Here is a 12,457-nt window from a genome sequence, read left to right on the forward strand (position 1 = left end):
AGCTCACATTTGAAGAACTTTTGTTAACATCAGGGCCTCTGCTGGCAGCCTGGTTCTCAGATCTTAAGCATGGCCTGTGGATGTGGAAGGTGCTGATTAGCAGGTGTCGTAGCTTCAGATATTGCTGGGAAGGGACAGTCAAAACTACTAAATTGTGTACTTTCAAAGGGTAAATTTTGTGGTTTACAAATTATAACTTAATAAAGCTGTTGTTTTAAAAAGTAGATGGTGAGCTCTTTAGAGGGAGAAGAAAGTTTAACTTCTGGTTCTTATACTAACTCACTTTTTAATCTTATATAGTCCTGTTTTATTTTTTTAATTCTTAGTCCTTCATATACAAATTGAGTGTGCCGATTACTTGAAATTCTAAAATCCCCCGCAGTTCTTATATCCCAACTTTTTGAAAAATAGATTTCTGCAGAGATGGAGGGACAAGAAATCAAGATAAGGGTTGTGCCATCCTGTTTTTCTGGAAGCTGGACCACACACCTTTTAGCAAAAATTGAATCAAGGAGCTAAGCTCCTTTTCACATATGTTAAAGGAAGACAGACATGCAAGTAGATACGTATGCTTATGCATACAAATCTATAATTTCCTAATTTTATTGGGCAGAAAGCAAGACAATAGGTATCAATTTCTTGTTTTCCAAAAGACATTCCCAGAACCTGTTTTGTAGCCCCCAAAAGTTGATCACAAGTCACAAAGGCGCTGAATCTTCCGCCTGCTACCAGAGTGTACTTGATGGGCCATCTGGTATTATTCACTTAACGAAATGAGCTTGGTTTAATGTGAGTGAGCTAGAAACTGTTGTCACAATGAGAGAGTGTTCCCATTACCTAATGAACGGGGCTTATTAGGAGAGTAGTGACTACCGAAGTCCATCGAACACCCAGCCATGCCGGCATATGAAGCACAGGTTAAGCAGGTCTCCTTGCAATTACGTTAATAGTTACTCTTTTTGCTTTCCCTCATTTTCATCTAAGATCAACGCATAACACATTTCCTGGATTTTTTAACGGTGTCAATTAATAGTCGCTGTGAGTGGATTTGAGGAATCAAGACCATTTACTGGACACGCGTCTGCTGCCCAGTGGCTAACCTCTCTGGCCACTTCCCAAAGTGCCCTCTATATGTCACGTCTGAGACACTACAGGTCACCTGCTCTATTGCTGTGGCCTTTTTCTCTGCCATATGGCTGTGCTGCGCCCAACTCCTCATGGTAATATGCTCCTTTGATATACCTTCAGTGCAGAAACCTTTGTGAAATGGGGAAGTACAGCCTGTATAATTTTCTCATTAAGGCAGTAGACAAGGTCACTCTGTGTTGGATGGAATAAGAAGCGCATTCCCGCGTGTTATGTACTGGCATGAAAATAGGCTGGGCTGACATTTCAAAATCATCCAAAAGTCAATTCCATAGCCATTCTGACTGAAGGAGTTAATGGATGGATTTAAATTTTACTTGCCTGTATATTAAGGACTCTATATCCATTCAGGATCCCATAATCTGAGGACAAAGCGGCGTCAAAAGAGGCACAGACACTTGATTTTGCACACAGAGATAATCCCTTTCTAATCCCAAATCCCACAGCACCAATTATAGATAGTAAGTATTTCATTAAAAATCACATATTTACCAGTTGCTGGGAGGGTGTGCAAAATGATATGCATGCTCTCAAAAAACTAGGAGTTGATGCTCTTCTGTTTCCTGTTTTAAAAGTGAGAAAATCAACTCGTAGAGCAAGAAATTGATCTCAAGTCACACTCCCTTTGGTCACTGCTTAGGGCTGTCAGCATGCTGCCATCTGAGACTCAGTGCTGTGCCTGGCAGGCAGTAGAGGCTCGATGAGTAGATCTATATTTTTCAGTGAATGTCTGTGTAACACTTTTACATAGGTTAACCATTTCTTCACAGTGTTGACTTAACAAATAAATGGATAAAGTCGAGGGAAGGAAATCCTAAGAGCTGAAGGGGAAATGAATTTATAATATAGATTTGTAATTAGAAAACACATCTTTCTGCCCAAAGGGTACATGAATGCACTGTCAGAAAATGCAAAGGAGGAACAAAAAAACTTAACTGAAATTTCAGTACCATACCACAAATCCACCCCTTTAAAGTGTGGTTTTTAGTATATTCTACACGATTTTTTTTATCTTCACCTGAGCATGTGTTTATTGGTTTTAGAGAGAAAGGGGAAGGGAGGGAGAGAGAGAGGGAGAAAAAGACAGAGGGAAAGTAAGAGAGATGGAGGGAAACATTGATATGAGAGAGAAACATTGATCTACGTGTTCAAACCTGGGACTGAACCCACACCCTAAGCATGTGCCCTGACTGGGAATCAAACCTGTGAGCTTTCGGTTTTCAGGACGATGCTCCACAGAACTGAGCCACAGCGGCCAGCGTCTGCAACTGCCACCACCGTCTACTTTTAGAACCTTTTCTTCACCTCAAACCCTCATAACCACTAGCAGCCACTGCCCGTTCACCCTTCCCTTCTGCGCTGGCAGCCACCAATCTACTTTGTCTCTATGGATTTACCTATTCTGGTCACTTCATATACATGCAATCATAAATATGATAAATAATGGGAAACATTATGTTAAATGAGTGAAGCCAGCCATGAGACATTCTTATCTATGTAACTCAGACCCAAATTCTCTTGAAATATCCCAAATTTGGAGAGAGGGAAGAAAGAAGATCTGACTTTGCTTGCAATATTATAAAATAGATTTTCACATCTCCAGAAAACTAAGATCCAAAAAGAGATCTTTAAAAAATTAAAGTTGGTATTTTCGATTGGAAAATTACACTGTGAAATGCCAAACCTGCATACACGAACCTGTCTGGACCTAAGGAACTCCATCTCCCAGGCCTTCCTCCAGCCCGGCCCTCGACAGAGGAGAACAAATATCCCGACGCTGCCTTCGTACTGAAGCTCCATAAGTTGCAGCTGCCCTAATAAGACTCTGTTTTTACGGTTAATTCAATATTAGCCTCCTGTCGCGTCTTGAATCAAGCTGTCTGTGTAACTAAAGTCTTCCTTTTCCTCTGTTGTCAGCACGGTCTAATTATAGGTGGCACTTAATGTAGGAAAATATTTAGGACCACACTCACAATTTGGGTCTCTGAGTATCATTTATTTGCAGAAGAGCATCACTTATCACTCCTCTCAATAAGAAGAAATCTTCACTTTTGAAAATAAAATAGCCTAACTTATCTAGTACTACTCTTGTCTTCTTTAAAAAAAAAAAAAAAAAAAAAAAAAAAAAAAAAAAAAAGGATAGACTTGCCTGGTATGGCTCATTTGCTTGGGCATCATCCCACAAAGCAAAAGGTAGCGGGTTCGATTCCCAGGAAGGGCACATCTTGGGTTGCGGTCACCCCCAGGGTCGAGGTGCGAGGACAGGAAGCCGATCAAAGTTTCTCTCTCACACCCATGTCCCCCTCCCTTTCCTTGTCTCTCCCTTCCCCTCTTTTCAAAAATAAATTTAAAAAAAAACAACAACATTTTTAGAAAAGGCATAAGGAAACTCTAAAGATGAGAGATGAGACCTGCTGGATGTTACAATGGATCCCACAGGGCACACATGGCACTTCACTAACCTGGGGGTCACTGTTCGCTTAGTGACCTGGAGAATTGTATATTTATTACAGCAGTGTTATAACAGGTGATTGTAAAGGATATTGAAGAAGAGTCTTTCTTTGTTTATGTTCTGCTAATTTCCATAAAGGAGAAGGCTTGACTTCCATCAGAATTATTGTGAAAGTTAAAATTTTCCTTCCAAGACGGTGTTTCTGAATTATTTTTCTGTAACCTCATAACATTCCTCGTTATTTCAAATTTGCTCTGTTGTAAGCAAATTTCTCACACTTTGCTATGATTATTTGCTTAACGACGTATCTCTCAGGAAGCTTAACGACGAAGACTGTATCAGATTCATCTCTGAATCTCTGCTTCCTAGCACTGATGGTTGTTCATTGATGTTGAATGACTGGAAAGTGGTAATGAATTAACTCACCTTGAAATTTCATTGGAATAGATAGAAGATCACCTAGCAGTTGCTTTGGAAAAAGGAGTGAGTTTCAGGAATCTATAAATCAAAATAACAAGTAAACCCGTATGTCACCAAAACCACTTTTCACTGATTAGCCAATATACTTCTCATCACATCTCTACTCAATGGTTTAAGAAAATGATGGCCTATTGCATACAGATTTGATATGCCCTACGCCCATCAAAATATAGGGAGAAAGGCAATACTATTGTATTTATTTTAAATTATTTGTATTTATCTTGGGAACAGATAAATTTAGATGGTTCAAAACCTGAAAGGTACAAAAGGATATAGACTGTAAAAGCAATGTATTGCCCCTCTGTCTCCTGCCATTCAATACTTGCTTCTCGAAAAGCAGTGTCCCTACTCTACTTGGCATATTTATAGAGGCAGTCCATGCAGATAAAAACAAACATGGACACACATATAGCTCACAAATTAGTCATTTTCTGCTGCTGCTGTCACAAATAATAAAAATGTTAAGACAGCACATACTTATTTTCTTCCGGTTCTGTAGGTCAGAAGTCTGTCAAGGGCCTCCCTGCGTGAAAGTAGGAGTATCTGTGGGTCTGTGTTCCTCTCGAGAGGCTCTGGGGCAGCGTTGATCTCTTTGCCCTTCCAGCTCCAGAGGCCTGAGCCAGTCACCTCCTTCCACGTTCAAAGCCAGGGTGGCAGGCGGGGTCTTTCTCCTGCCGCCATCTCTTTGGTTCTCTGACAACAGGCAAGGAAGGACCTCCCTTTGAAGGATTTATAGGATTTGTTTGGGCATATCTGGATAATCCAAGATAATCTCCCCATCTTTAGGTCCTTCATCATTTTAAAAAATTTTTATTGAATTTATTGGGGTGATATTGGTTAATAAAATACTATAAGTTTCAGGTGTACAATTCTATAATACATCATCTGGATACAAAATGAAAAGGCAACCCACTGAAAGGGAGAATGTGTTTGTCAATGATACATCTGATAAGGGGTAAATTTCCAAAATTTATAAAGAACTTATAAAATGCAACCCCTTCCAAACACCAAGCAATCAATTAAAAAAGGACAAAGGACCTAAATAGATGCTTCTCCAAAGAGGACATACAGAGAACCAATTGATATATAAAAAGGTGCTCAGTATCACTAATCATTAGACAAATGAAAATCAAGGTCCTTAAACTTAATCGCATCTGAGAAGTTTGTTTTCTCTATAAAGTAACAAATGCACAGATTTCCAGAAGTATTAGGAATAAACAACTTTGGGTGTGTTATTCTGCTTATCACATTGTTTCAAGTATACATACATCCACACAAATACAGTTTTATTTTTATAATGAAATAGCACACTATACATGTCATCTGCCAGTTTGCTTTTTTTTTTTTCATTTAGTATAGTATTTTGAGCATTTCCACAGTTGCTACATAAGGAACTTGCTTACTTTTCACAGCGGTGTAGTTTTTTAATTGAAGAAATATACCATAATTCATTTAACTAGCCACATATTGAATCTTAGGGATTGGAAAATTCATGTTCTCAAAGAGGTCTTCCTGGCTAAACAAGGGCATCTACACAACGAACGCACTGCTTCCTGTCACTTCAGCCATGAGAACCCCATCCTGATGGATGCTGCAGTGTTTTTATTAGTTACGACTATTTTTTCTGGAATTTATAATGTCCTGCGAGTTAACCCCTTGAAAAGATATCACCCATCTTTTCCTGTTCCTTTCAACTCTTCACTGTTTTTTATTAGTGGTTCCCTTTCCACACAGAGTCATGTGGGGTTTGCCTTTCTCCTCCTCTCATTCCAGGCCCATCGGCCCCCTAACACCTCGAAGGTCATTCATTTTCTCATTCCCCTCCCTTCTCCCAGCCGTCATGGAGCCCATGGACTATTCGCCATCGCTTTCTGCCGGAAATAGTGGGCATTGCTTAACGGTACGATTTTAACTCTGTCTACTGTTTTGGGATCAAGGCTGCTGACCATTACCTACCAATAATGCAATTGATTTACTATCAGTTAACTTTATGTAATTTTTCTTTGTCAAAACATTACAGTGTATTCAAACACAAAGCTAATTCATTTTATCATTGTATAAGAAAGCTTTGACATTATTTGCTATGTTCAGTTGCCTGCTAAAATGTTATTATCTGGAATTCTTAGACATTTTCCAAGATATTAGTTTTTAAAAGCTTTTTGATCTTTGCTGGATTTGACCTTTGATGGTTATTTATGAGATTTATCTTTTCCACTGCTATGTTTTTTCCTGTCATTTGGTTTTTTGCATAAGACTATTTTAAAAGTAGTTATAGAATGGATTTTTAATATAATGCAATAAAAAGTATACCTTATCTTAGTAAAAACTATCATATGAGCAGGAAAGAGAGAGAAAAAGAGACTGACAAGTTTCAGGAGAAATGAGAGTATGAAATTGTTTCAAAATTCTTCCCTTAATCACCTATTTGATATGGTTAGGGTAAAGCAGTACCAGAAATTTCTAGACATTTTCATATATGATTATACACATGTCCGAATCATATCCAAAGTCAATATTATTTTAGCTGAAATTATATTAAGAAACATTATATACTGAACAAATACTAGGAATCAAAGAAAATGCACATTGACTCTGAAAAAGAGAGCTAGATTCAACTCAACTATTAGCTGCTCCTCAGGGCACCGAGGTATAACTGAAATAAAAGAATTTGTTTAAACCCCAAAACTGAACCAACACCTACAGTACCTCTTTGTCATAGATACAGGGCTCCTAGTGTTTTCTTGTAACAATGTTTGTTTTTAGACTGCATGAGGTCTGAATAGACGCAATCTTCAAATCCAAAACACATATTTCTATAACATTGCTTCAGGTTGATCGCATTTTGCTACCAGCAGGAAAAAAGCTTCCGTTTCCATGCGCAACGAAGCTGTGCCACAGGGGAGGCAGAACACAATTAAGGAAGCTAAGTGTCAGTTGAAACCAAAAGCTGAGACGTCTGAACCACCAGAGAGCTGGATGGGGATTTACATAATATACAGGAAGTTGCAGAATGTCTGCCCAGGTGATACCCCTGTTCCCAATTCTGGGCCCGCGTCACCTGGCATTTTCAGAGACCCACCATGGCCTCCGCGTATGCAGCAGGGCATTTTGGAATGAAGAGATGATAGATTTCTGTGTTTCAAACCATCAGCCCGGTTTGCCAAAATTCCTGGAGTCTGGTTCCGCTAAGGAGGAAACAGCCCAAGTTGAGGAGATTGTGTGTGGGTTGTGAGCACTTTGCGCCTTCAGCATTTGAAAGCCTTTTTTGACAAAAAAGTCTGAGTACTTAGAATTCAAACCCTATGCAACTAAGAAACTCCAAAAGAATTAATGAACCATAAATTATTGCCGTTAGATATTTAATACTCAATCAGTATGTACTCTCAAGAATATCCCACCGGTATTGCATTCATTCTAACGGTGTGGTGCTGGTTCAATTACTTCGCTCATTGACAATAAAAGATTAATGAAAAGAGGCATATTTTAGTTCACAAAGATTAATTGCATCCCTTCCTTTCCCTACACTAGAAATACTCAACCCATAATCCTGATAGCTTGTGCATCAACAAGTACATGGAAAATTAATAGACATTCTTCTGGAAATCTCAGGGGTTTTTTAGAAAGAAATATCAAGAGGAAATAAGATCGAAAGTTGTCTTCGGGCTGGAAATGAATTAATTTACCTGCTTCTCTAAATTCACTCTGATGACATTTTGAATTCACCAGTACGAAGACGTGAGTACCATATTTTATATCTGTACATTTTCTGTCATGTATGTGCGAAGTAAATTCCCTTCTGAGATCTTATTCTTCCAGATAGATCCAGGTATGCCTCTGTTTGGTAGATGCCCAACACTTGGAGAGATGTGGACTGTTAACATTTCACAGTTTGTTTGTTTCTTCTTCAGAGAAAATAGATGCCAAGTGTACAAGTACATTTACTTAGAATCTTTTTTCTTTTTTCACATCAAGTTATTCACCACTGGGAAATCTAGGTTTAAAATTTCCAAGTGCCTTGCTGGTAAATAATTCTTAAGTTTCTACAAACTTTGTGAGCAAGATACTATTTTCTTCTAGTGCATTGAAGGCATCAGACATCCCTGGCTGATGTACAGCTGTGATAGAAAGAAAATTTACACGTATTGAGTTTTGTCTATTTTATACTAAAATTTTTTTCAGACCTTATTTCACTTAGTCCTTAAAACAATTTGGTTATATTATTGCCTTCATTGCTAAGAGAAGAAACAGAGGCTTGAAGAAGTAAAGTTACATACTTATGTCACTCAGTGGAAAAATGACTAAACCTGGTGTCAGGCCACTGTTTGTCTGTCTCCCAAGTCCATTGTATGTCGTATAAACCCAAATAAAAATAAGAAAAGCTCTGTGGACAGGAGTCAAGTCTTCTCTAAACCTGCCGTTTTTGTTTTTTGTTTTTTTTTGTCTGTCAAGTGGTGACCGTAACATTTACTTGACACACGTTTTGATGATGGAATAAGATAGCCAATACTAATGAAAGCTGGAAATGCAGAATGACTCTATGTACAGATGGAAATAAAATATGGATGGACTGGGGTTTAACTGTGCAAACCGGGTCCTTCAGTCCTGATGAAATCAGTCCCCTTGGCACAGCCAGATGGACTGTGTCGAAGATGATTTTCCCAGTCCAAATAGACGGTTGGAGGGCTCTTCCCTTCCTTTTTGCAATGCCATTTATTAATCTATTTCTCAATCAAAGCTATTCAGGAAACTTGCAATTGCAGAAATGTCTAGTCTGTGTTTTCTGCAGATTTGTATCCTGCTCTAATGAGAGTGATGTGTTCCCTTCCACATTTACTTAAGTGGAAAGAGTCAGCTGAATTTCTGCGCCCCGTCTTTCATGAGCTTCCCACAAGCCCTACCTCCAAGTTCAGCGATATTAGCACCGTCAAAACTGTCTACTGTTTAGTATACACTCCGATTTGTCAGTGGTTTCTAGACAGAAAACCAGTGCATCAGAGACAAATTCACGACTTCTGAAATATGTATACATCATAAAAATCAAAGATGAGCAAGTCTGAATCAACTCGGAGCATAATTCACCTCTTTGTCATGAAGAAAATACTGCTTTTGTAGCACCAATCAACCCATTTTGGTGATTTATTTCACTGAATTTATTGTATTTCTTGGTAGTGTTTATATTGTGTCAAAAAGGACAGAGCTAGTCATTGTATTTCTATGAAGTAGCATATTTTGTAGCAATTTTAAACTGGACTTGTTTTTGTGATTTCCTAGTGAGCTCATTGGGGGAAATTTGATTTTAAGAATGCACCCTGGAAACAGTGACCACTGAACAGATGTTTCTACACTTATTTTCAGAGTTATAGGAGTTTTAGATGAGATAGAACTGGTCACTTCCCAAAGATTTTGCTGCTTGCTTTAGAAGTGATGATTATACTTCTAATTCCACATAGGAGCCACTGCTATTCAGAAGCCCTTACATGGTTTGCACCTGTACAAATAACTTATTCTTAATACAAACTTGTCTATTATCTTTTAGAACTTTCTGCTTGACAACTGTTAGGCAAAATAACCCACCTGTGTAACCCTGGCAAAACTTCTCACACCCTTAGGCTTTCATTTCTTCATTTAACGACTAATGACATTCAGGCATTACATGAGCCAACAAATACTGTACACCTCTGAGGATGTATTTCCAAGGGCCAGGAGCTTAACACTTGATGAAATGCAGACTATGCCTTCAATAACCTCACCATGTCATGAGAGAGAGAGACAAGCAAAGCAGGAGGCCAAGAGGGTGATCAGCAGCACCCCACCAGAGAGACGCACGAGGGCTCCTGGCATAGGATGGGTCCTGTGCGCAGCACTCAGGGTGGACCAGGTGGGAAAAGTCAGCAAAAGTGTCACTGAAAAAGTCAATACTTGACCTGGGTCTTGAGTTGTGTTTTGTGGGCAGATGCAAGGAGGTGGATGGTCCAGGAAAGGAAAGAAACAACAGAGGTAAAAGATTTGGTTACTTAAAAAAATTGAGAAGGGACAGCATAATGCTCTTAGGGAGAGGCACATAGACGGGAGGACCCGTAGGAGAAGCGGAGGCACCAGCGTGGGGGACATGCTGTGTTGCCATGTGGACCCCCTGGGACTCCTGAGCTTTCTCTCAAAAAACAACAGAAATCCTTTGGTGAATATTAAGCAGCAGTACATAATATCCCAATTTAGTTAGCATATGCTAATGCTAAAGATTTCTACAATCTCATGTTTATAGATTACTGAGTAAAAATGAAAAAAAATAATGAAAACCAATAAGGGTATGGTATATACCCTTCAAATTTAGGGATGCACTCCAAAGGTCTCTAATTCTAGCTTGGTGTAACTATAAACCTTTAGAATTCTGCATTAGGTATCTATATGTCTGACTTGTAACAAGTCCCATAACTGATGCTTAATGAAAACATTAAAAATGATTTGTACTTAGTCTGAAATTGTCTTCTCAATCCATACAATAGTACATAAAAATTTATGTAAATTGAGTCTTCTCATTACAAGCACTAGACACTAAGTTTGACCAAATATAAATTAACTACATTTTCTTGCAGGCTCAGCTACTATCTGCAAACCCTTCAGGTGAGTTGTTTTTTGTCTTTTAAGGAAGATTGCTTACCTTCTTCCATTAGCTGGCTTCAAGCTCTGATGTGCTCCTTGTCCAACAGAGAGTTGAAAAGCCACAGTGAGAATATCTGAGGCTCTGTGTTATCGAGGTGCCTTCAATTTGCTGTGTAAATCTTGCTCTTGGTGATTCATACCCTCTCTGTCTCTTCATATCTTTCCATTCCGATATTCAACACATTTTTCCTTTTAATGCACATCCTTGCCATATAGCTCTGATGCTTAGAAGCATAGCCATGGTTTTTATTGACCTAACCTGATATGTAATAGGGGCTACTAAATACAGACCTACACACTGTGGTTACAGCCTTCTTTTCCATTTAACTTCCAAGAGGAGTTTAAAATGAACGTTTGCTCTTCAGCCTTATTTCAAGGCACTCATGACAATTCACATTGTGACCTTGGGTTATAAGGGACTATGAGCCCCTCTGCTTGCTGGAAATTCCCTGGGAAAATAGATTTTTAAATGTGTACCATTCCCATAGTAAACTGAGTGGGGTGCCTCAGGACAATGACATTAAGGCTGGAATAAAAAATACCACTTTTTAAAGGAGAAATGCGTATGGTTATGGAAAAAGCTGGAAGATCAACCTCAATTCTTTTCTTTCTAATGACTCTGTGGTATTGGGAAATTCAAATAATCTTCCAACATAAGTTTATTTTACAGACAAGCAAATGAAGATTTTTGAAAGAATATTTTTAAATGTTGAAATAATATTTACAAAGAACCTAATACCATGTGTCTGGCACATATTAGGGGCTTGATAATTAGATGTTATCATTAGTTATATTTACACTCATCAGTTAAGTGCTAATAGACATTCTTAATTCTTACCTCTGTAAAAGAATCAAACTGGAAAGTAAAAAGCAAGTATAAAATTGAGGATTGGAACCAGATAAATATTTTTAAAAATTTGTTTAATGGTTCTCTGGTTCATAAAAGGAAAAAAAATAGTTTATGTAGATTTCAATTTGCTAAGCCCTTTCAAAAAACTGTTCGAATCTTGCCATAAATGAGGATAAAAGAAAATTAGAAAGTTTGATGACTTGAAAAGATTAATGTCTGCCCACCCCAATGTTACTCACATGACAAGTTCCAATACCTTACTTAGTGGTCATTAACCTCAGTTCTGATATTTGTCCTCTAATTGTTCGTACATCATGTAACTGTGAATTCAAATCTGAATTATGATTAATAACAATATTTTAATGTCACCCCGCATTTAATATGCTATGGTTTCTAGAGAAAATGAACCTTCATTATAATATAAATGTATTTTATATAAAGCCTCAACCTGATACTTGAGTACTGTTTCAATACACTTATTTCAAGCACAATCAAAGTCGGAGAAAATTGCTTGGTATCGTGAGCAATGGCTGAGTTATTCATCCTGTTGAATTTTTAACTCATTGTCCTAAGCAAACCTGAAATTGGTGATATGATTAGAGGACAAAGTCAACCACTGAAATGAACATTGTAATTTGGAATTATTTCTATCCCAGTGTCTCCCTAAGAACGTTACACAAAGAAGGTACCCAAAGATTGTTCTTTTAGAAGCTTAAAAGTATTAAGAAAACTGTGGCACGCAGTTGATCCAGTCATTCCTTACTACCATATCAGGGAATCAGTAAATGTTAAAAACAATTATTATTTTGTTATTGGTATCAGTGTGTCAATAACTTTTGTGCTAAATTACACAAGATGCTTGCATAAAA

Source organism: Pteronotus mesoamericanus, unplaced genomic scaffold, assembly GCF_021234165.1.
Source record: "Pteronotus mesoamericanus isolate MK-2021 breed Mesoamerican mustached bat unplaced genomic scaffold, CSHL_Meso_final contig_52, whole genome shotgun sequence".
In the NCBI taxonomy this organism is placed as follows: Eukaryota; Metazoa; Chordata; class Mammalia; order Chiroptera; family Mormoopidae; genus Pteronotus; species Pteronotus mesoamericanus.